Here is a 23,424-nt window from a genome sequence, read left to right as displayed (position 1 = left end):
GTATAAGTATTGTTGACACTGAAATTTATTTTAGACACTAAAAGCTGTATTTTGTGGAGAACTCTAGAACTCAATATCAGATATCAAGTTGCTCAGATCCATTTTTTTATTTTAGTGGAGTCTTAAAACTTGTCTAATCTTTGTTAACTTTACATACAGTTCAGAAAGGTTACTTTTGGAAATTCAGCCCATCAGCTGAAGCGAATTAAGATATTTGATTGGAGAATGAAATAATTTCTTATCTGTCTATTCTCAATTATGATACTAAATTACTACAGTTAGAATTCTTTTAGGGGTCCATAAAGCAGGAAAAAATCAGGCTAAACAGCAATTAAAATCTAATTTCTTTCCTTTAATGTTCAGACTAAACAAGTCAATACTGTATATTTAACAGCTACAGAAATCCTTTTAATAATTACATTACAAACTAAAACAAACAGACTTGATCTGTGCAATCATTTGAGGTTGAAAATATTCTATGATTGTTGGTAACTACTAATGAAACAGATTGTTTCAGGATATCCAAGCAGCAGGATGCTTTTATTAAAACTCATTCCTAGTTTATGAGCTGATGACAAACATCAATCAATACAAAAGAAATTCCAAAGAAAAGCCTTTTTGTAATAAGGGAAACATGGAAGAAAGGAAGTTGCTGAATGCCAAGTGTCCTAAAGAAGCTTGTGGTGGTATTTTTCTTTGGCATGATTGGATGGATGAGTACTTATTAGTAAGTTTTATGTAGAAGTATCTTTTTGGTGCCAATTGCAGTATCTTGAAAACTGAGGTTGATTTGTAGCTTGAAGTTCTTAGTAGTGAGAATGAACACAGTTAGATGTTGTAGACTGAATAATGCTTCTTTAAGTTGGGGAAAGTTAACTTCTGAGGATAATTTCTATGAAACCTTCAGCATGAGAGTACAATATGATACAAATGTTTCTTTGTGAGCCTTAGAATTATTGTAAGGAGTCTCTGAGAGTGAAGTTCGTCTTACAACACTACAAGAAATATTTTATGATGTATTTAATTTTGCATCATATCTGAGTACAAAACTTGGAAAGTAGGACTTCATAGGTTCTTTGTCCATCCTGTTAATGACTGCCCTAGCTTCTCCTTTCTTCGGATGGTTTGATTGGATTTCTGTGACTTTTTTTTTTTTTGTGTGTTGTTGATCCTTTTCTCTTGAAAACACTTTGTAGAGACCTAATGCGAACATAGCTCCAGTCTGACACTTTCTCTGTTCCCCTGCACCTCTGCAAACAAAGCAAAAGAAACATTTTGAAGTAACTTTACTTCAGATTATTTGAGATTCAGTCAGAGGAAAGTTAGTTTTTCTGTTTCTATTATATCATTCTGTTGCTGGGTTGGTTCTTTGAACAGAATCTCACACCTCTGAACATACTAGAGTTCAGACATGCTCTCTTCTAATTAGTATTAGTCATACAAATTCTACAGAGTATTGCCAAAAATTTCTGCAGTCTTTTGTTTTAAAACCATTGAGTCTGATAAAGACCGATAACACTCCAAAACAGAACTTCCACTGTCACACATACGGTAATATGTCAATTGGGCGATGGATTAAAATTGTGTATATAGAAGCTGATTCTTTTTCCAAACAGTAAGGTAGCTCAGGCTTTTTGGATATGATTAAAATTAATATTTACTTATTGAACATGTTAATAGACTTTGGCATAAAAACATTTAGAAAACTAGTAGCAGTACTTCTGTACTCATCTATTTTCATGCAACTCCTGTACCCTTTCAAAATAAATATTAAACAGCTTAATATTTTAAGAGATTTTACTATTTCTAAAGGATGCTAAATATTTCATCAAATTTTGAATTTAGGCCCAGTGGCTCACAAATGTTATGTATAAATGCAATTGCTCTCATGATGGCAAGACCTCTGTATTATTTATAATTTTATAGTTTACTTAGATTTAATGAAGAGTTTTGAAAGGAAACTTCTTGTAGAGAACAATTTTTTTGTTTTAATAACAGAAGAGTTTTGTTCAAAATACTAGTTTTATTGCATCAATGATTTACCCAACTATTATTTTTAAAAGTGAAAAACATCATTGTATGTTTAGTTAAAAAGCTTTTTCAGTTGAATGCAAATGCATTAGCTTTTTCCAAATCCCCAATCAGTAATGCATTTTGACTTAAGAAGCAAGGCTTCAACAATTTCAGAGGATTTTTTTAATGTGAATGTTTTCACTTCTATACAAGTTATTAGAAACTTTGAAAAATATTTTACAAAATCAGTACGAAGTATTGAATGAGAGATTTTACATTTTTTCCTGAAGTTAGAATTTCTCCAAAGAAAGGCTTTCTCTTCAAGAGAAGTGGTATCTTTTAAAAACCATTGTGCTGACTGTAATCTTTGCCTTCTGATAGCATGTATTGCAGAGCTGTAACTCCAAATGTGAGTGCTAGAATAGCTGCAGTTTGGAAACGCCAATGCTTGTAAAGAAAGAGTTCAAGCTCATTGATGGTCTTATTCAAGTTCATAGTCTGCAGAGCTGTAACACATTCCCTTTGAAGAGCATTAATCACAGTTACCAACATGATATAGCATCAAATTCCCTAGTGAAACACAAGATGTACATGGCTTCAGAGTCTTTTCTCTATAATATTCAAAGTAGAAGTGTATTAAATTCTATAGATATTCTGATTGAGAAATTCAGATTTCATTCCCATCATAAGGCCTTATTTTTGCATAAGGAACTAATTGAACTTCAATGCCCACCTTGGTTTTGTTAAAGTAACAACTTTTGTACTATTCTGTTGACACCGTCATTTCATTCTTGTGTAGGTAGGGCATCTACTGGCCACAGCTTCAATGGCAGAAAGAACTTGGCAAACTAAAACCTAGTATGGCCTACAAATGGCAGTCAGTGCTTCAACTGGAGATATATTAAATACTGGCAGATAGACTTCTAACTGTGACATCAAAATTGGAAGTGTTCCAAGTTTGTGAGACAGTCCTGATCCTATTGTAAATGAATATGAACAATTTTTCATGATAAATTTTTGCAGACAGCATTTCTAAATCCAATATAAGCAATGAAATAATGTCTATTCTAAAAGTATGTTGGGGATCTGTTGCCCAGTACTTTGTTATTTTTATTCTTAGTCTAAAATAAAGGAGCAGAAAATAGTTCTCCAACTTATATTATCTTCATTGTCTCTTTGAAATGTGTATCTTTTACTCAATAACTTGACAGACATTCTCAGGTAAGTGGCTTAGTTGTTGTGTTTGGGTGGTAAACATCATTGGATTGTAGATAATCATTCCTGCATTTGCCTTGTTTTTCTGTTTATATCAGCTTAAGATCAGGATGTTCATTTGAATTATCTTCATAAGAGAATATTGCAGTTGCAATCTGTCCAAATGACAACAGGATTTTCCCGATAAAATTAAGAGTAAAGATGTTTGGTAGTCATCTTAACCACCTCTCTTCATGTCCTTAAGTAATGCTTGCTTTTTGGTGTTTCTTTTCTGTTTTGGTATATATTAATGATAAATTTGAGATGGATTTAAGCAGATGTTTTCTGTTCTATGGTTTTTGTTTTTTGGTTTTTCTTTTTTTTTAAGTGGTAAAAAAAAAAAAAAAAAGAAGGGTCATTAAATTGTAGAATGGTTTAGGCTGTAAGGCACCTTAAAGATCATCTAGTCCCAAACCCCCTACTATGGACACAGTATATTAGATACGGCTGCTCAGGACCTCATCCAACCTGAGCTTTAATGTCACTGCTTCTCTAGACCACCTATTCCAGTGCCTCACCACCTTCTGAGTAAAGAATTTCCTTGTAACATCTAAACTATATCTCACCTATTCTTTATCCATTGAATAGCCCAGACTTCAAATCCTTCTTTATCCTATTTAGAGCTAAGCGTATGGTGTGGAACCGTGTCAAAGGCCTTGAACAAATCCAGATTGATGAATAGCCTTTCATTTTTCCACTGATGCCACTGCTCTGTTATAGATTGGTCAGACACAATTTGCCTTTGATAAAACCGGCTGACTTAGATCACTTCCTTATCTCAAATGTGCTTTAACATCTTTTCCAGGAGAATCAGTTCCATGATATTTCTAGGCTCATGGAGTAAGCACAGAGACTCACCAGGCTGTATTTCTCTGGGTCATCCTTTGTCTCTTTTGTTATAAATATAATATGCATGTGTGCATGCATATTAAATTATTTCCAATTAGTTGGCTTTTAAAACATTATCTTGTAATAATTCAGTTCACACTTCTTTTAAAAAAAAAAATATATATATATATATATCCATCACAGTGCAACTTATGACTCTTTGGACATTTATCTGACTAAAATTATTTTTCTTAATTTGTTTACTGTGTTTTAAAGGTAAAAAGATAGTCTTTTCTCAGCCAAAATTACACTAAGGTACTCACCTTCTGACATTGCGGTTGTCTGTTCTACTTAATGGCTGATGTCATCAGTTGAGGGGACAAGAATATTGGCAATTATCCAACCTTTGGTGATTAAATGAACAAAAGTAATACAGCATATATGAAGGATTAAAAATAAAATGATGATAAATGTCCAAATGGGAATGACAAAGCTAGATTCTGTTTCTGGTAGCAAAACAAACATGGTTGGCATCATAATATTAAAGTTAACATCAATTTTTTTAATACCAATTATAAATAAAACACACTACTTCTCAGGTATTAAGGGCAATTGGCAAGGCATTCAATACAACCATTTCTTCTGCAAAGTACACAAATGCCAAAATATTTGCTTAAACTCAATACTAAGTCACATGCTGTGCATATTCGCATCCTAATGACACAATAGAATTTGCTTTACAGTAGCCCTAAATAGATGGTTTTGGAGAAAGCAAGAGATCACAGATGACAAATACTGGCACGTCAGTTGAACTACTCTGATTTATATGAACAGTGGGCCTGGCTTATGGGAAGTTAGAGGCCAGACTGTGGACAGGTAATCGCTAATGCTTGAGAGGTAAATTCTGCTTTAGTGTAGAGCTTTCAGAAGCTTATAATATCTTAAATAATGAAGTGTAGACTGTAGTTGCTGATGTGGTTGCTTCCATCACTGGAATAAGCAAGGGTTGCTGCAGGAGAGGCTCCAAGAGAAAAGAATGAAATCCATAGTGTTTTGTACTCTATATGTTGAATAGTTCACCTTCAGTATTATATACAGATAATGTGTTTTAAAAAAAAAAAAAAAAAAAAAACTGCTAGCGCAGTAAACATTCTCATCCAAAAAGAAAGTATCCGCAAAGGTAATTGAAAATTAAAGGGAAATTATACATTTTAAATGGGGGAGGAAAAAAAATGCCCTGACAGCATTTTTTCCCCCATCCCAAAACTTTCAACTAGAACTCCCTAATCAACTGCATTAACAAATAAACAAGAAAAATATTGAGCTAATTTGTTTCTTTATTTTGTCCAGAAGGCTAAATGACTGTATTAGTTGGGATACAGTAGCTGACTTGTTTGAAGTGATTTCAGAGTCACTGAGCTACATATATCAAATACTGAATCCAAAGTTCCATGAACTGAAAAGTTCTCACTTATCCCAACAATTCATAATTTTCCTTCAAAATCAACTTTTAGCATCACTTCAAAAGTCATAGAAAAAACTTTAGCCTACAAACTCTTATGTAGTTTACACTTCTGTGTACTAAAAAGCCACAGGATGTTTTTCTCAGCAGTGATTGTTGTCTGTAAGTGTATGAGATTTCCCTAAGTTACTTGTGGAGCTCCAATGGTGATTTGGACTTCTTTACACATACACATTTCACACTTTGAAGTTGCTGTCATAGTACTTTTGCTGCAAAACTTTATAAGCAGTTTGCAGAAAATACATTGTATTTGCTTATGTTCTTTATGTTTATACTTTTGGTTTCACCCAAGAACAAACAAATTTGACTATTTTTGAACTGCTAATATTTGCCCATTTGGAGTTCCCCTGTAGGCCATCCAGCAAGAAAAGTCCTGTGCAACACCTTTTCTTCAAAGAAGATCAAGACCATTCTATGTCACAAGAATTCTGAATAATATGAAAGAAAAATGAGAGGAGAACTGCATGTTTAACCTTGGCTACTTGCACAGTCCTTTAAAAATTTCCCAATACCTTCATTTTTGAAGAAGCTTTTTCTTTCTTATAGGAACTTGTTGACTAAACTTCAATCAAATCATTGTTAGTCAATGCAATCTGAGAAGTTGATTTTGCAAATAACAATATTGTTTGCGTCTATATTGACTGAAGAGGAGTCATTACAACAAGGAAGGATTGCTGCAGGAAAGACTTAAAGTATTGTTGATTACCCAGCTGCCACAAGTTGAGAAAGAAGTGTTATAAAGTCCCAACATGCACTCAGCAACAGATGAGATATAAATAGAAAATCACACCAAGGAATAGTCGAATTATGAGTATGCAAGGAATTTATTATTAGTATGAAACTTTAAAAAAAAAAAAAAAGAGGAAGCCCACTTTGGAAATTGCAATTTAGCTCAGAAGAGAGAATCAAAGGGAAGAGGGAATTCAGTGCACCAAAAGTAAGCTAGATCTGATGTTGGAAAGAGGGTGATTATGCCTAAAATGAAAGAATTATATAGAACTGAATTTCAGACCAATGAAACAACTATTAGTATAGCTTGGGAAGCTCAAATCACAGTGAGATGACTTGTGGAATAAAAGTGAATTTAATAGTACAAGAGATGAAGTGTGATTTTAGTTGAATTATAAAAACTACCTCATTGCAATATTTAACATCTTCAGAGAAACAGGTTTTTATTCTGCTAAACCTTTCATTATATTAAATGGGATTTTTTTTCTAGTGTATCACTTCCTAAAAATATCATTATATAATCACAGAAAAAAAAGATAAGGACACAAGGGAGAAGTGAAAGCAGGAAGGAGCAGTTATGTTTTCTTTAGAACAGTTGCAGAAGGCAAATATCTGGCCACTGTATGATTGATTATTAAAGACTTCTATATTCAGAAACGTTAAAATCAGATGCAGAATACCTTCATGAACGTGAAATTAAATGTGAAGAATAATTGTATACAGTTGAAATTTAAATTTCTGTGCAGTCCGAAGGTAAACCTACTGAATTAATTCCAATATGATAAGCCATACTGTTAAATGATTTAGAAAATAGGTAGTACGCTCACAGCAAAGGAATTCTAGTTCTTGATAAGCTTTGAAATTCACATTTAACCAGTTTAGCTACCAGTAAAGTCTGTACTTTTGCTGTTACTTGCTAGCTAAGTGTTTGATAAGAAATTCCAGGCCTACGTAATTACAAAGGCGCATTGTCCAAATCTTGCCTGAAGTCCCTGATACTGCATTTATTAGAGCACAACTAAGAGGCACCACTCAAGTTTTAATTAGCTGATCATTTTTAATGTGCAGAAAATTAATACTATTTGTTAATTCAAAGGCTGCTTTATTCAATGTGATTGTAGATGTGATGTTCCAGAACAACACCTGTGCTTATTCTTGTATGTTTGAGACACTGTAAAATAGCTATCTTCCACCTACGTAATTTCTAATCTCTACTAGTCATCATGTTCTGGTCTGACATTAAAATTCAGTGCTTAAGGAAGTATTGACTTAATGGAAAAGACCGAACAAATGAACTCACTTTCATTATGTTATTTCCAGTTATATCATACTACAGTAAATCTGATGCATAACAATCCAAAATTCTCAGCATTTTCTATCAAGCATGTGTTGATTTGTAATACAAATGGACTATTTACTTCAGGTAGTTTTTTAATCTACAGTTTGCACCTTACAGCACTGAAACAAAAGTAATTGATTCATCTTATGATTCAGAGTTAACAACTGCACAGACCTAAGTTGTGTTGCCTGAGTACTCTGGATATGCTGCCTGTTGCACAGTGTAACAGCATCTTCACAAGCAACAGAAAAATTGACATAGTACTCATTGAAGACATTTGTAATACATTTTTAGTAAGGCCAACAGAGAAAATTATGAGTGTTCCTCATCATATTGCTGCAAAATTAATCCCTTTAATGTAAAACTCTGAGGTAATGCAAGTCTGATAGCTTGCAAATTTGTTTCACCCCTTCAGGATTTTTACATGCGTGCATGAGATGTCACCCTGTATAGCCTGATTGCCTGATAACTGACTAAAATATAAATATATTTGTAAGGAATGTCATGCAATATAATTGTGTCATACAGTTATCATGAGATCAGTCTGATTTTTCAGGGCACGTGGCTGAGTGTCCTTCCCAAAAATGTAATCAGTATAGGCAGATAAATAAGTTATGCAGCAGGAGAGGATTCTGCAATTAGCAAATGCTATTTCAATATAGAACTAACTCAAACCTATCCCTCCCAGAAAAATCAAGCCATAACAAATGAAGTTCTCTGAGAATTTTTGCACTAGTTGGAAGTTTTTAGTATTGTTGCTTTGGGGTTATCTAGTTAAATAAATAAATAATCATAAAGAGCATTTGTATAGAAAGACAGAATTAGTTCCAACCATTTAGAGTTACTGTGGCAGTGTCCAGGAGTGGTCATGGATATGATTGCCAAGGAGAAAATTCATTAAGAACCTCATCACAACAAAATATGATATGTACTTTGAAAAAAAAATAAAGCAGTCAGTTTCTATGGAAAGTCTTTAAAGCACATTTCAGTTCTATTCACTTTGTAGAGCAATTAAAATATGTCTTCATAATGATGTCCCATTGTGCATTTTCATGATCAGCTATGGTAAAAAAAAAAAAAGCTGTTTCAATTTTCACTTGTAGCAGAATAAAATAACTTCAAGAAAACGTTGTAATGGAATAAATGATTCCAGCTTTAAAATGAATTATTGGACTTTCTTGACATATATCTTTAAAATAATTGCATTTGGTAATGCAGCGTAAGTAACTTCATAACACTGACAATACTGTTCTAATTTTATAGTCAACTCTGATCATGGAAAAGCTATTATGTACTTTGCAGATACTTGTCATGCTCAAGGTATCAGTTCTATTCTTGCTTTGGGATTAGTACAGTGTCTTTAACTTCAAAAGTCACGAAAATACTTTTGAAGTAGATGTAAATGAATGTTTAGAATAGTCCAAGTTCTAAGATGTTTTGAGAAATGGACAGATGGAAAGCTAATATTACACAAGAAAACAGTGTGCTTCATGTTCTGATTATGGAAATTTTTACTGTTATTTCTGGAAACTCAAAGAAAATTTTAAGTTAGGGTACGGTCCTAGAAGGCAGATCACAACTGTATATTTTCTAGACTGCTATGGTTGATTTTAGATGTAAGTTCCTAGTTTGCTTCTATTTTGTTTGTTTTTGAAGTAGATGTGCCAGTTTACAAAATGATTTACATAAAGTTTAGGGTTTTGCGAATTTTTGGAAAAGTTTAGGATCTCATCTTAAATCTGACTTTAATGCCTTAATTTCCTTGTTTCTTTTTTTTTTTTTAAAGGGATATCTGAAATTCTCTTACTACTCTCTATTTGTACTCTGAAGTTCATTTTCAGTTTATCCTTGGCATGATCATAACAAAGCACGCAGTTCTCTGTAATCAATGCATTTTCTTCTATCTAGGTTAGAATGAACATGTTACATTATAAATATTTTAGAAACTTTATTTTCTGACCTGAAAGACCTACGGTTATTCTTAGGTTTGGGATAATCATTTGAAGGCAAATAGACCTTTATATTTTATGAGACTGTTGTTATTTGAACTACAGTGCAAAACAATTTGGAGTTTGGAAAACACTGCAATGGAATGGCAAACCAGACATTAGTGGCAGGAAGAAAGTCTGAAACATGAAACAGTAGCTAATTCACTAAAATAGGAGTCTTAAAAGTTGGAATTAGATGTTCAGAAATGCTGTGGCTTAGTAATATGTAGACAGTACTTCTATTGGAAAAAGGTGTCAGTAATGCATCATCCAATTAGATATTGTTAAGTACTTAATTCAACAGTGGAAAGTAGAGATATGTTTGTGGAATAGTTGTGAATTGAATTCTTATTGTGAGGACTTGCCTAGATCTTTAAAGAAAAAAACCCACAACCTTCAAAGACAATATAGCACCACTATTTGCAACCTTCAAAGGCCACAAAATCATGTAAAAATAGTGTAATAACTGAGACCATAGTCTTGACATATATGGCCAGCAAATTGTGTGGATTCACTGCCATCAATATTTATTTCTGAATGCATTATTTGTTGGTATAAGCGACATTATAGAGAAATGTAATATTTTCTTTCACTGATGCTTGGTTGTTGAGAATAGCTTTCCTAAAACAGCACAGTGTGATCAGTTATAATTGAGAGTTGGTCTGCAATTTCATGGCAAAGTCGAAGTGACTTTTGGCTTAGAGATTTAAGACTTCTGAACAGTTATCTTTCAGTGTGAATTTTACATCTGACTAAGACCCTATTTGTAGTTTAGTACAGTTTGTCTTCTGGCAAGCTAAATGTCAAAATGCATAATGAGAATTCATATGAGCTGAGAATCGCATTCACTAGGTCCTTTCTTTTAAAGACCAAATATTGAATACATGAATGCAGTGATAATTTCTTATCCGGTATGAATTGCTAGAAATCTTGTTGGTCATGATGTAAAACAGGAACTAACTCAATTATTTTTTGAAGTGGAAGAATGAATAGGCTTACCAATGACGTAAAATTCATTTGATATTTAACTTGGCATACAACAAATGCAAGTAGAATTAACATAAATAAAAACAAAATTAAAAAATAAATGAGCCATCATATTTCTGCTATTAGTTCTAATTGTAATGTAACATCTACTTTCTTTTGTTTATGCTGACCTTTTTTTTTTTTCTTTATCCTTACAAAAAAATAGAGACGTCTCCCTTGCTCTAATTTTTTAACCAATGGCAGAGAGACACACGCACTTCCTTTTGTGCTACTGAGCGTGAGAGTTTAGTTTTTTTCAATTTGGCAAACAAAACAAAAATCAAATATACAAATATGATCTAAAGAGATTCCACCACTAAAATATTTTCAAGTGAAGAAGTCTGGTTCACTAGTGTTTTTAATTCTAAGGGACTGGTAGAGGAGTTAATTTCCACGCAGTTTCATGTAATACAGCGTGCTAAAGGAGCACTAGAATATTGCAGTATTGCGGAAGATTTCAAAGAATGAATAATAATGAAAAATACTCAAAAGTCCAGGGGCCTGCTGCTGAGCATACTGGGCACCTGAATCCAGTTTCTGGAAGGATCCACCATGTACTTGTGTGCTTGTGTAAATGCACATTTGTATAGGATGAAGCTGTTGGTTCTATCTGTTTTCATGTAAATGTTTTGTGTCTGACTGTGATCTTCTTGTATACATATATAAAGAAAACATATATTAATTTGATGCTTACCTGGGCTCTGTTTGTTGTTTACTTACTGGGAAAGTATCTCCACTGGGTCCAGCAATGTAGAGCAGCAGCAGCCTTTGCTGAATAAGATGTAGTATTAAGATAACAAAAATATATTCAAAAGTTTTTGTTCGGGGTTCATTTCAGGATTTTGCAGACAGGTGATTATTTCTGTATAAATGACATAATGTGATCTAAAGCAGTATTTCACGATCACTCTCTGCATAAAGGACCTTAAACTAAATTGTCTTGGATACATCATCACTTCTTCCTGATAATTAACAATGATCCATGAAAACACTGGTATATTTAAAACAGAAAAATTGCTATTTTGTTTAATGCATTTTAAATGTACAATGTAAGTATTAAAAATACTTTTTCTTTATGAGCAGTAAAATTATTTAAGTGTTTGTACTGTTAGTTCATATACAGTCATGGATTCAGCCATCTGTAGTCAATGAAATTTCAAAGGTGAAATCATGTGATTCTACTATTCTTCTCCAGAATCTGTCCAGTGAGACCAGTCTGCACAATCAAAACTCAAAGTTACTAAAATTGAATGAAAGAGATCACAAAACCTGTTTTTATATACAATATGGCACTACTGTTACAGTTAAAATTAAGTGTGATCATTCTAGTAAATATATTTCTTACTGAAAATAATTTTGGTATTTAAGTAGGATTTGAAAATTCTTTACCATTGCTAACTTCAGTCATTTTTACTATACTTTTAAACTACTTTTGTGTTTCTGAAATGTATATAGAAAAAAAAATCCTTTTTTTTTTTTTTTACACTATTCATAATTAAGAAAACAGCATTCTGCTCCTAAGTACTGTCATGGATGGAAACAACTATACTATCCACTTCACTCATGAGAGAGAATCATAAAATTATTTATTAATAAAATATAATGTAGTGATTTGACAGCAGCTTAACAAGACTTGAGGGAGGAGATCCTATTGTGTTGCTGTGTAGGAGAGCTCATCATCTTTTTAATTATCATCTTTAACTGTTACTTTTTATTATGAAAACACTGTTAAAATTCTGTTGGTTTTTTTTGTTTGTTTTTAGGGTTTTTTGAAACATTGTATTTGAGGGGTTAAATGTATTTAAATAGTATTTAAGTGTTCGTATAGTGCAACATTCCAATTTCCGATAAACTTGAATTTTACCTTTTGAGGTTATACCTCAAGTTGTAATGGAAATTACTGTGTATTTTATGCATCATTTTCTGTCAGCATAACAAATCTTTTCATGCAAAAATGTGGAAAGTAGAAAGGCTTTTATCACCTTTCATAAGGCTCTATAACTTTATAGCACCACTATTTCCATTGATATAGAAATACTGACGTGAAACTTCACTCCTATGTTATGCAGATTGCTAGAAGGGATGACACACTGGTCCTTGTGGATTGAAGCAAAATGAATTTGTCATGTTTCAACATCCTGAAAGCACCACATTCAGTGATGTAAGCAGATGTATACTCTTGTCTTCTTACTTATTACAAAAAGAAATTTGTCTTTCTTAAGAGAAATATTACAGTAAATTTTTTGCTGACTGTATAGGACATAAACAGTTGTTTTTGAATAGTGTTGGACTGAGACCAACAGCATCACTTCATGTTATTCTCTATTTTGTCAATTTTCTTGGTGGCATAAATGAATGAATTCTAAGAGATTAAATTAATGCACTCGAGTCACAAAACAAGTATTAATGAAGCTACTTTACTAATATATTTCAGTTTATGAACATGATCTTGTAGACCAATGTAGGTATATATTTGAATGCTTTATATTTGATACAAATAAATTAAATCTTCTCAGTTCCTTAACTAAATGGATGAAGTCTCAAGAAAGAGAAATGTTTTGAATTTTTGGCTATGTATCACGCACTTAACACCCAGATGAATGAATTCACATCATTTGAATGTGAATTCATGTCCCTCAGCTGTCTAGATCGATGGCCATCTGATAGGATGACAGAACACATTCACCAGGTTGGACCATTGCTTGAGGACAGACATGTCAAGAAGTTGCTGGTTTATATGTATAGCTTGTAAAATACTTTAAATCTCTTTATAAGTAAAAGTCCTTTGAGTTGAATGTCACCATGAACTAAATCATATCCTTTTACTACACACAACACAGAAAGAAAATATATTCATAAGCAGAAATAAGGAATGGGAAGGGGCATCTCCAGATACCAGTAACCTCAACCATGCTGAAGATTAGGAAACTCTAAGAGCTCGAAGCAGATTATAAATACAGACTGGAATGTCAGTTTGACAGGAATTGGTATTGTCAGAGGAGCTAAATGACCTGCAAATAAAAGACTCTGTTGAATTCCAGTGGAAAAGAATTGCCATTAATACTAAACATCACTGAATCCAAGTATCTATAGAAAAAGGCTACTAACAGCTATAGGCAGAAGCATCTAGAATCTGCTTTATTTGCTTAAGCAAAATTAAGGCAATATTGGATCATGATCTTTAAAAACATTATGGATGGGTTATCTAGATAATGATGCATTCTTAACACAAAAAGAAATAGGATTGTGACTACATCTGGGAATTTTGATGATGATTTCTTAGCACTAGAGCAGAGAAGTTCTGAGAAACTGGAAGAGAAAAAAGTTTCACCGTGTTAAATTCATACTACACTGGCAGCTAGCTAACATTGTTTTTCAGTAAACTAAAATTTGAGGCATTTATTATTGTAGTTATTTCAAATCCTGTGTAACTTTTGTTTTCGTTTAAGTTATTATTCGATTATTATACTAAGTCTTTAGTGATATCTTCTACAGTGTTAGACTGTTCTTTAGAAAACTTTGACTTTTGGTTCAATGTACTATTTAAGCTTCCTAATGTTGCAAAATAGAGTATATGAGATGTGATTAAAATGTTTCTAGCTGTTACATTCAATGTATTTGCTCTAAAATATCTAGACTGATAAGCAACTCAGCATTAGTTTTTTATTATTTTCAGTTTTGAATCTTAGGCTTTGCCAATTCGATTACTCAAATTGCCAGACTGAATTTAGTGATAGACTGTGTGGGATGTGAAGTTACTTTACAGGATTAGCGCCTGATTGACATGATGTTTTCATAAGGATGAACTAGCAGATCCCTTACAGTGCATGGGATATAGAATGTTGCACATGCATAGAAGATAAAACAAGCTTGTAAATGTTGCATAGGAATTCCCAGATTTTTACAGCAGTAAAAATTGCTACTTTAAAGAACTGAGTTAACTTAAAATATTATGTTTTATCTGAAACCAAGGATTTCTTTCTCTTTCACTTGAATTGGGACCACTGAGTTTTATTTCTAAACTATTGTTAAGTGCTATCACAGTACTAGTAATACTTTTGCTTCTTATTTATTGAATGCTTCAATTTTCTGACATAAGGGCAACATAAACTTTTTGGGGGTGTGAAAGTCATCCTCAGTTGAATCCTTCAGTTTGTTCTTAGAACTGCTTTAGTTTCACATTGATGTTTGCCTCCAAAAGCATGGTTTCATTTTGCTACTGTTATTCATTTAATCTTGTGTTTATTTTCTGCAACTCTTCTGGCTTGAATTTTAAGGGATTCCTATGCAAATAGGAATTCTGTCTTTAATACAGGTGTTTTTATTTTTCCCAAACAATGGGCAACTGAGTGCACAGCTTATCTAGAAACATTATCATTGTGATGAATCAGTATTTAAGTACTTTTGAAGTCAACCAGGAAGCCAGACTTTCATATTTCTGGTTGATTTTCACTGAACCTAAACTGCATTTTGTTTTGGTTTGCTTTAGTGGAATGCACTGAAATTTCTAGACTAGCTTTCCAATTTCTAAATGGAATAAACAAACTCCTCTGTGAATTAGCAGTCACTGAAATTCATTTTAAATCTTGGCCCACTGATAGTCAAGTATAACAAGTGCATGCAGGACACTGCCAGCATAGTTTGGTTATCAGTTTCAAACCAGAGCCTCTGCTTCCATGACTGCACTACATGCTGCAGAACTGTGTGGAGCTGCTTGAACTAATCAGAAATAGTGTAGCATCTTCCTGCAATAATTTATCCTGTAGCTAAAGTAAGTAGTTCTGAGTTCCTTGATACTGTGAGGAAAATTGTTGGACATATTTCTGCCCTTTCAGATGCCTGAGGGTGCTGCAACATGGCATGCCAATATTGCACGTCTAGTAATTTTCAGCTGTCCTTTCTTCTTCCTTGCAGCTTTTTAGATTGTGTCAATAGTTATGTTCTTCTGTTTTTTTTTTTCCACACATGATTATTCTATAGCTCAGTGCTCCACATGTTGCTACTACTTAATCCTTTTTTAATGGAAAAAGATAGCATCTTTTCTTATAGTTGTGTTGTGCAACAAATAATATGCAGAATTTCTTATGCATTTATTGATGAATCAAAAGTCTTTCAGTGATAGTCCGTTAAGACTTTTGTCACTTGCTCTTGCATAACTGCAAAATAATGCCTTGGCCCATAGATGTTAAATGACTGCATTTTATTTTGCCTGGATCACTTTTCATCTTCTGAAAACTGTGGTCATTAGCCTATATTTATTCACCTGTCTTTATAGTAATTTTCAGAGAATTTAAGTCTCACAGATTCTTACAGGTTTTGGAACTGTTGGATTAAATCCAGACTTCAAAATCACCGTAAAGATTTTATATATATTATAAAGAGATAATTCTACAGTTTAATTATTGATACTATCCCTTGTTGGGGGGAGAGGGAGAAGCGTGGAGGGCGAGGGGAATGGAAAAAAAAAAAACCTTCAAAGACAGCTTCTTGGTAAATGTGAATTAATTATGACTAGAAGTTTGGTCTTCTGAGCACTGAAGTTAGTGTCAAATTTCCTAAATTCTAATTTCAATGCTGCAGAAGCATGATATGATTATATATTTTTGCTCACATCATTGACAAAGAAATGTAATGGAAGTTTTAACGCTACATTATTGATAACATATTTTCATAAACAAATAGTTATTATCATTGTGCAATCTTATTAAAATGTAACTTCATGCTAAATTGAAAATATCACCTCTTCAAGAGAAGAACTGCCAAGTTCTTGAAGCGCACCTTTCACATGAAAATGAAATTCTTTCTTATTATTCATTAACACCAGAAAGTGAAGCATGCAGTATGCTTTGTGGCTTTGTATTGCTGTCTCTTCCCTCTGTTATGTTATAATCATGAGAAAAAGTAAATTCATACTATATAAAGAAATAAGAATTAGTACATTTGCCTCTATCTTATGTAGATGCAATTACCTCTATGTAGGCAATTAATTGATTGGAATTTATATCTAAAATGCAACGGTTATTATTCATCTGGTCACAATAATTCAAACTGTTTTTGAGCAAATTATTACCATGAAGCCTTTCATTCAAGTAAGATTACTAGTATCTATGCCTTTTCTTTCGAATTTTGTTTATACTTTGAGGTCCACTCTGCCCAGAATTGACTGTACCAGCCTTCAATCAGAGGTGGTGGAGCGTCAGCAGTCAGCATACCAGCTTCTCCACTGGACGGAGGTTCCTGCTGCTGTTGGGGATTTCTTCTTCCTCAGTCTTGGGGTGCGCTTGCAGTGCTTGTTTCTATAATCAGAGTGCTTCCTTTCCATTTCTTCCTGACCAAAATGTCAAAGACGCATCTCAAATTTTTCAAAGGTTCTCTTAATCCAACAGTTATCATTTTATCATTCCACTGTGTTAAACTGGCAAAGCTCTCCGTATAGTCCTTTACTATTGAGTAAATTAGTACAGAAGGAAAAAAGATGTATGGAGAGCTTGGCAGCATTTTCTCAGAGAGCTTGCAGAATTTCAAAGCAGGCCTGGCAGCATAAGTTTAGCATGATATGATGAAATAGGGTCAGGTAATAATTGCCTTCATCTTATGATGACGACTAGAAGACAAATAAAAAATTACAGGTGCATTCAAGAAAATGAATTGAAAAGAATGCAGATCATCCAACAAAGTCTTTCTGTCTTGGAATAAAGTATAATCACCCAATCTTTTATGTTAGCGGCACAAGATAATATTGAAGTAAAGCAATGACAGGTGCAGAAAAATTTGCCTTTAATATCCTGAAATGCATTCTCTTTGCATCTCACAAGATTTAAAAAGAAAAAAGTTTCAAATTAAGATTCACTCGAAGTGGCAAAAGAAAGTTCATAGCAGTACTTTGTCTAAGTTTAAAGCACTGCTGTTTATTTATTACAATAACAGTGTCTGTTTTACATAACGTCTTTTCATTTTACTAATATGTGTATCAGTGGCTGCTAAATTATGTCATGTTGCTGTTTTCCCTGTATCTGAAGGGCAGAGTAGGATTATTGTCTCGTGGTTATTTAAATCTGCTTCTTTTAGCATTTCATTATATATTTTTTCCTTTTTGGAGAAGGAAAGAATAAGCATTTGGAGCATACATGAGTTAATCTTTGTTTAGTAGACTTCGGAAGAAAGAGAATATTCATAACAATGTCATTTCCTTTGGGAAATAAATAAACTTGCAAAAACTCTTCAAACCTGCAATTAACAATGAGTGGAATAAAAAAAGACATTATAGAATCATAGAACCCTTAGAGTTGGAAAGAATCTCTCAGGGCCATCTAGTCCAACTCCTCTCCAGTGAACAGGGACAGCATAGCTGTCACGTTGCCCAGGACCTTATCCAGCCTCACCTTGAAGTTCTTCAGGGACAGGACATCAACTGCAGCACTAGGTAACCTGTTCCAGTGCCTTACCACCCTCACTGTAGAAGATTTTTTTCCTTATATCTAACCTAAATAACCTAAATATACCTTCTTTGAGCTTGAAGCCATTTCCCCTTGTTCTGTTGCCACAGACCCTGCTAAAGGGTCTCTTGCCTTCTTTCCTGTAGTTCCCTTTTAGATAGCGAAAGGCCACTATCAGGTCACCTCAGAGCCTTCTCTTCTCCAGGCTGAAGAGCCCCCACATTGTGTATGACAGGTTGAAATAAACATTCTTAGTAAGAAACACCATTCCATTACAGTTGAAGAGAGTTTTGCTATCAGATTCATCTGTGATTGTACCCACTGTTTTGGTCTCCCATCAAGGAAATGGGAGAATCCAATCACATGGCAGATAGATCAGTGGGTTTTTATTATTGCTCACCATTTCAAGGAAGCAGACATTTAAAAGAATGTAGAATGGCCTAGAAAAGCAAACTCTAGCAAACAAATGCTTTTAAAAAGAAATGGATAAAAATTTTAATTTTTTGATTGGTAATATTTGAATTGTCCAAGGGTAGGAAATCTTATCTGTTATTTGGGCTCATGAGGAAATCATTAGTCCAACAGCATCTTCGTATCACATTTCTTTAATTTGAGCAGTAAATTATTTCTTTAAGTTAGAATGAATAACTTGTGTTAAGAGTCCTGCGGTTTGCATTCCCTTCATGCAAGAAATTATTTTAAATCTTGATCTTGAAACTTATTTTCTTAATGACAAAAATTACAAAATGAATTAGGAAAAGGGAAAGGGTAACAGAAGTCTCATGCTAACACTAGGTATATCTGGTTCCCATGTCAAAGGAATTCTATGTTTAAATTTTGCACAGAAGGCAACTGAGAGAGAGTAGCAGAAAGGAGAGGGTGAAGAACTTTCCCCATGAAAAACAACTCAAAATTGTCTAATAATCACTTTTAACTTTTACCAAGGCTTTCACTCTAACAGCATTTGATATTGAAAGAGAGAGAGTGGGAAGGTAGAAAGATAGGCAGGGAGGCAGGCTTTATCAAGGTTTTGCAAACCTGCTTAGACTACATAATATTTATCCTGAAAAAAGTTGTTTATTTTGTGTGTTTCTGGGTGTTTTTTTGTTTTTTTTTTTTATTTTTGTACCCTCAGCCATCCATGACTTGTGGAACAATTTACCCGAATTGCCTCTTTACTGGTATACCATCTCAGTTTCATTTCAATATATTTGTTTAACTATTAGTTCCTGTCTCACAGTTGTTTGTCTTGCCATTGTAAGGACTGGCTATCTCCATCCTACCATACTTTAGAAGTGGAAAAGATGTTGATACAATGCTAAGAAGCAACTCTGAGGGACACTACTGGATATTTTTGAAAACTACAGTGGAAAACAAATGGCTGAAGAGGCGTAAAATGGAACTCACTGACTAGGAGATCCCTTTTTCTTTGACAATATGTATAAGTAATAAGTATCTTATATATGCTGATGACTTTTTTTTTTCCTCTTATATTTCCTTGCAATGATTGTAAGAGATTATTCTTTTACATCATTGTCTCAAAACTTGCTGGGGACACAGATGAACAAGTCCAAGCAAGTCCTGGCCAGGGGTTGAGAAATCCTTTGTCTTGAGAACACTGATGGACAAGTCCTGGGCAAGGGTTGTGAAATCCTTTATCTGAGGGACACAGATGGACAAGACCAGGGGCAACGAGAGAAGCTGCAGCTTAATGACTGTGAAGCGGTCTTCTGTGTGGGCTTATCTCAAGGAAGATGGCCATCTCTGGAGGTACTCGCATGACTCTTGCTCAAGCACCCAGGAATGTCACGTAGGCAGAAAAAGAAGGATAAAATGGGGACCTACAATCATGAGGTTTAGGTTTTTCTGGCAACAGATTCCTCATGAAGAACAGAGGTTTTCTGGCAACAGATTCCTCATGAAGAAGAAGAGATTTCTGACATGAGAAGCCTCACGACCTGCCTCTCTCCCTCCTGGACTTGTTCTGTGCTCTACCAGCATGCTGAAGAAGAACAAAGGCATCTGCCATCAGATTCCTCGCTACAGAATTCTTGCATGTTGACGGACTCTCCTGGGCTGCTACCTGAGTCCTGCTGCTTCCTCCCAGACTGGCTCTGTAACTTCTTCCTGCTACCTGCTTGCTGCCCAAGGCCGGCCACACTACTGCTGCTCTCCCCCCCTGCTGCTTTTGCCTCGGACCTTCAAAACGTCATGCAACGGGACCGCTGCTGGATCCTGCTGCTGACTATCCCCGCTTTATGCGATTCTTGCTTCTTTTCTGTCTTTTCTATTGCCCTCCTTCCCTTCTCCATCTCCCTGATTAGGATTTATAATAAACTGGTTGGACCAACATTTGAACCATTGTTTCTTAACCTCACGCCAGGTATAATATATATATATTAAAAGAACCTCATCTCCCTCCTATAAATTGGGGCAAGACAATGATCTGAATCATTCAATAGCTTCTATTACAGTTTTTGACTGTTGCCAATGTCCTTCTCACACAGTCAAATATGACAAGGTATTCCTAATGTGATTTCTGCTGGTCTATTTTTAGACTTCTATGATTTATTTACAGTTAATCATTTGTGTAAATGCCTTTAGTACATTTTCCACAGCTTCCCTAAAGTGTTTTTCTTGGTCTAATTACTGTATTTTTATTCATTTTTAAGCTATGGTATTGTTATAATGAACATGTCTCCAGCTTAAAAATTAAAAAAGAAAAAAATGCCGGAATTATGAGAAAGATTCATATTTTTAAAGCAAAAATAATAATAATAAAAAATAAAGTGAAGTTTATTTTCAGAAATCATTCCGGTGAATTTGAATGGCTGCTAGGTCATAACATGAAAAGCTTTTATTTTTGATAATGGCCTTGAGGACCAGAAAGCTTGAAGCATAAGTCACAGACAGTGCATGATGCTTGGTTTCTTTATGGTCATTCAGGCATTTCTGATGTTATCTGCTGTAGAAATAAGATCAAATGTAATAAATGAAAAACTATGCAGATTACATATGCCTAAATATAGGTAAACTGTAGTTGTCCTTCCCTTTACACTTCTGCAAGGACGAATGTTCCTTAGAGCCTCTTTTACAAATTCTTTTGCTATTGTGTTTACATTCCAGCTTTGGAAAGAAACATAGAAATAGTCTTTCCCCCCCCCCCCCCATTTCCTCTGGCTTTTTTCCATCAAAAATTTCTTCCAGCTTATTGTTATAAAAGAGACCTGCTTCTCACACTTTTTTTCTGAGGTCTTAGGCCTTTTTGGTAAGTGAACTTCAGTGACACTATGCCCAGATTTTTAGGTGAAACAGTAATTCAGTTTCTATGAAAAGAGACATAGGGAACAGCTTTTGAGGCTGCCTCAGTGCTAATGCAAAATTGTGCCAGTAAAATCAGTATGAATAAATGAGGAGTCATTAGATTGTAGGAGTAGCACAGATGATTACCATAACTTATTCTTGGTGAACTGATAGGGTCATGAACTACAAGAGGAAAACAACAACCAAACAAACAATGCCAAAATTTCATAGTATCATCCATGCAGACATATAGTGTAACATAGCTACATACATCCAGATGCACTAAGGTTAAGTATGCATTCTCTAGTTACAGCTTAACAGTGATTTGCATTCCGTGAAAAGTGTCAGTGTTTTTATGTATGCTGTTCAATGCCTGGAGGGCTCTGCAACAGCAGGGAACTGTCTTGCTGGCAGAAGCATACGTATGGCCAAAACAGGTGAAACTGTCAATTTCACATTCAATTGTCAGAGAAAGTCAATTTTCCTTCCTTTCATCACTTCCACTTTCTTTCCTTCTCTCCTCTTTACTTTACTCATTACTGATTACTGTATTACTGAATGATATTTCAGAGAAAGGAGGAGAAAAACAACTGCAATACAGAATACATCTCATTAGTTGGATGTCTAGGAATGATGTTCTTCCAGACCTTGTGGGATAGTAGCAGAAATGTTGGGACAACATTCTATTCTTTAAAGTTCAGCAAAGTAGATGAATAAACCAATTCATATATTCACAACTTCATGCTGGAAAAGAATAATCATATCTAACTCAACATGCCTGTGGACCTAGAATTTCTCCTAGAAACTTGATTAAACCATAATATTTAGTGAAAAAGAAAAACTGGTCTCATCTGAAAGACATTAAGGAATGATTAGTCTAGCATTTTTCTGGAAACTGTATTTACCCTTACAGACAGGGAATTGCTTCTGATTTCAAGGTTGAATTTGTCTAATATCAACTCCCAGCTGTTAGCTCCTATTACACTTTGATCAGCAAAATTGAAAAGTGTTCCATTACCAGATTATTTTTTTCATGTGCATAAGCAAGTTTCCATGGCCGTACAGAAACGTTTCACTCAACATGATGAGATCCGTAAAGCCTTGTTTTGCAGCTTCACATTATTTTTGGAGCACTGATCTTAAATATCTTTATGATTTCAACACTCTTCTCTAAGAATGTTTACCAGAAGGGGATGTAATAATTTAGCAGCTGGGTCATCATTTATTTATTTATTTATTGGCCACAAAACTGAGCTAGGAACATATGCTTAGAGAATTATTTATACTTAGATCTCAGCATATTTCCCTCTTGAGAGAGATTGTGGAATTTCAGTTGGTTTAATCAGCCTTGTTTTCTTCCTTCTCTTTGACTAGTATGTAAACACACTGGTGCTCTGCAAATGCTTCTCCAGGAAGTTTTTGATATCACCATCTCTGCAGCAGACAAAGGAAACTAAGGAGTGCCAAATAGATAGTTGGGGTTTAAAAGATTCCACCTGAAATAATCTAATTTATTCATATATTTTGCATTTTTAAATTTATCAGTGATCCTGTGATCCTTTCTAGTACAGTTAGTCTATGAATTACATAAAATATTTATTTATTAAACAAAATACATCAATAATAAATAAATCAAATAAATCCCAATGACTGTTGTCATAAATATGATCATCATCAGGTAGCTTGCAAAGCACTCATGGTTAGTATAAGGAGATCAGCTTCTCAAGAAGCTCTAATGACTATTGTCTAATAGATTCTTCTTTGATCCTAAATAACACCATTAGATGAAGGCAAATTCAGAATGAAAGATGATCTTTTATTCTTTCTATTATAGCATTCCTGGCATATCCATGAAGAAATTAAGAAATTCCAAGTAAAGTTAATCACATGTGACTGACCATTCTATTTTTGATATCCTGCTCTCCAAAATTATGCCATGATGTGGTGAGTGAGACATGTCTGCACTTGGATAAAAACAGAAAAGGC

The 23,424-nt window shown here is 34.1% G+C and overlaps 1 long non-coding RNA gene across 12 annotated transcripts in view; it reads right to left on the bottom strand.

The window, feature by feature from the left end:
- Positions 1 to 331: 331 nt before the first annotated feature.
- Positions 332 to 23,424, bottom strand: part of LOC146544486 (uncharacterized) — an 87,695-nt gene continuing 64,602 nt past the window's right edge. For 7 of the 12 annotated variants that reach the window (XR_014883106.1, XR_014883107.1, XR_014883116.1 and 4 more), the window contains 2 exons: positions 4,419 to 17,303; positions 332 to 1,250 (listed from right to left, as the gene is read on the bottom strand). This is a non-coding gene — a long non-coding RNA (uncharacterized LOC146544486). The remainder of the gene's footprint in view (positions 1,251 to 4,418; positions 17,304 to 23,424) is intronic. The other 5 variants (XR_014883115.1, XR_014883108.1, XR_014883117.1 and 2 more) reach the window with 4 other exon arrangements.

The sequence above is a fragment of the Meleagris gallopavo genome, chromosome 4 (genome assembly GCF_905368555.1).
Source record: "Meleagris gallopavo chromosome 4, MGAL_WU_HG_1.1, whole genome shotgun sequence".
Taxonomy (NCBI): domain Eukaryota; kingdom Metazoa; phylum Chordata; class Aves; order Galliformes; family Phasianidae; genus Meleagris; species Meleagris gallopavo.
The sequence above is the reverse complement of the archived record's forward strand: the minus strand, read 5'-3'. Positions and strand labels throughout refer to the sequence as shown.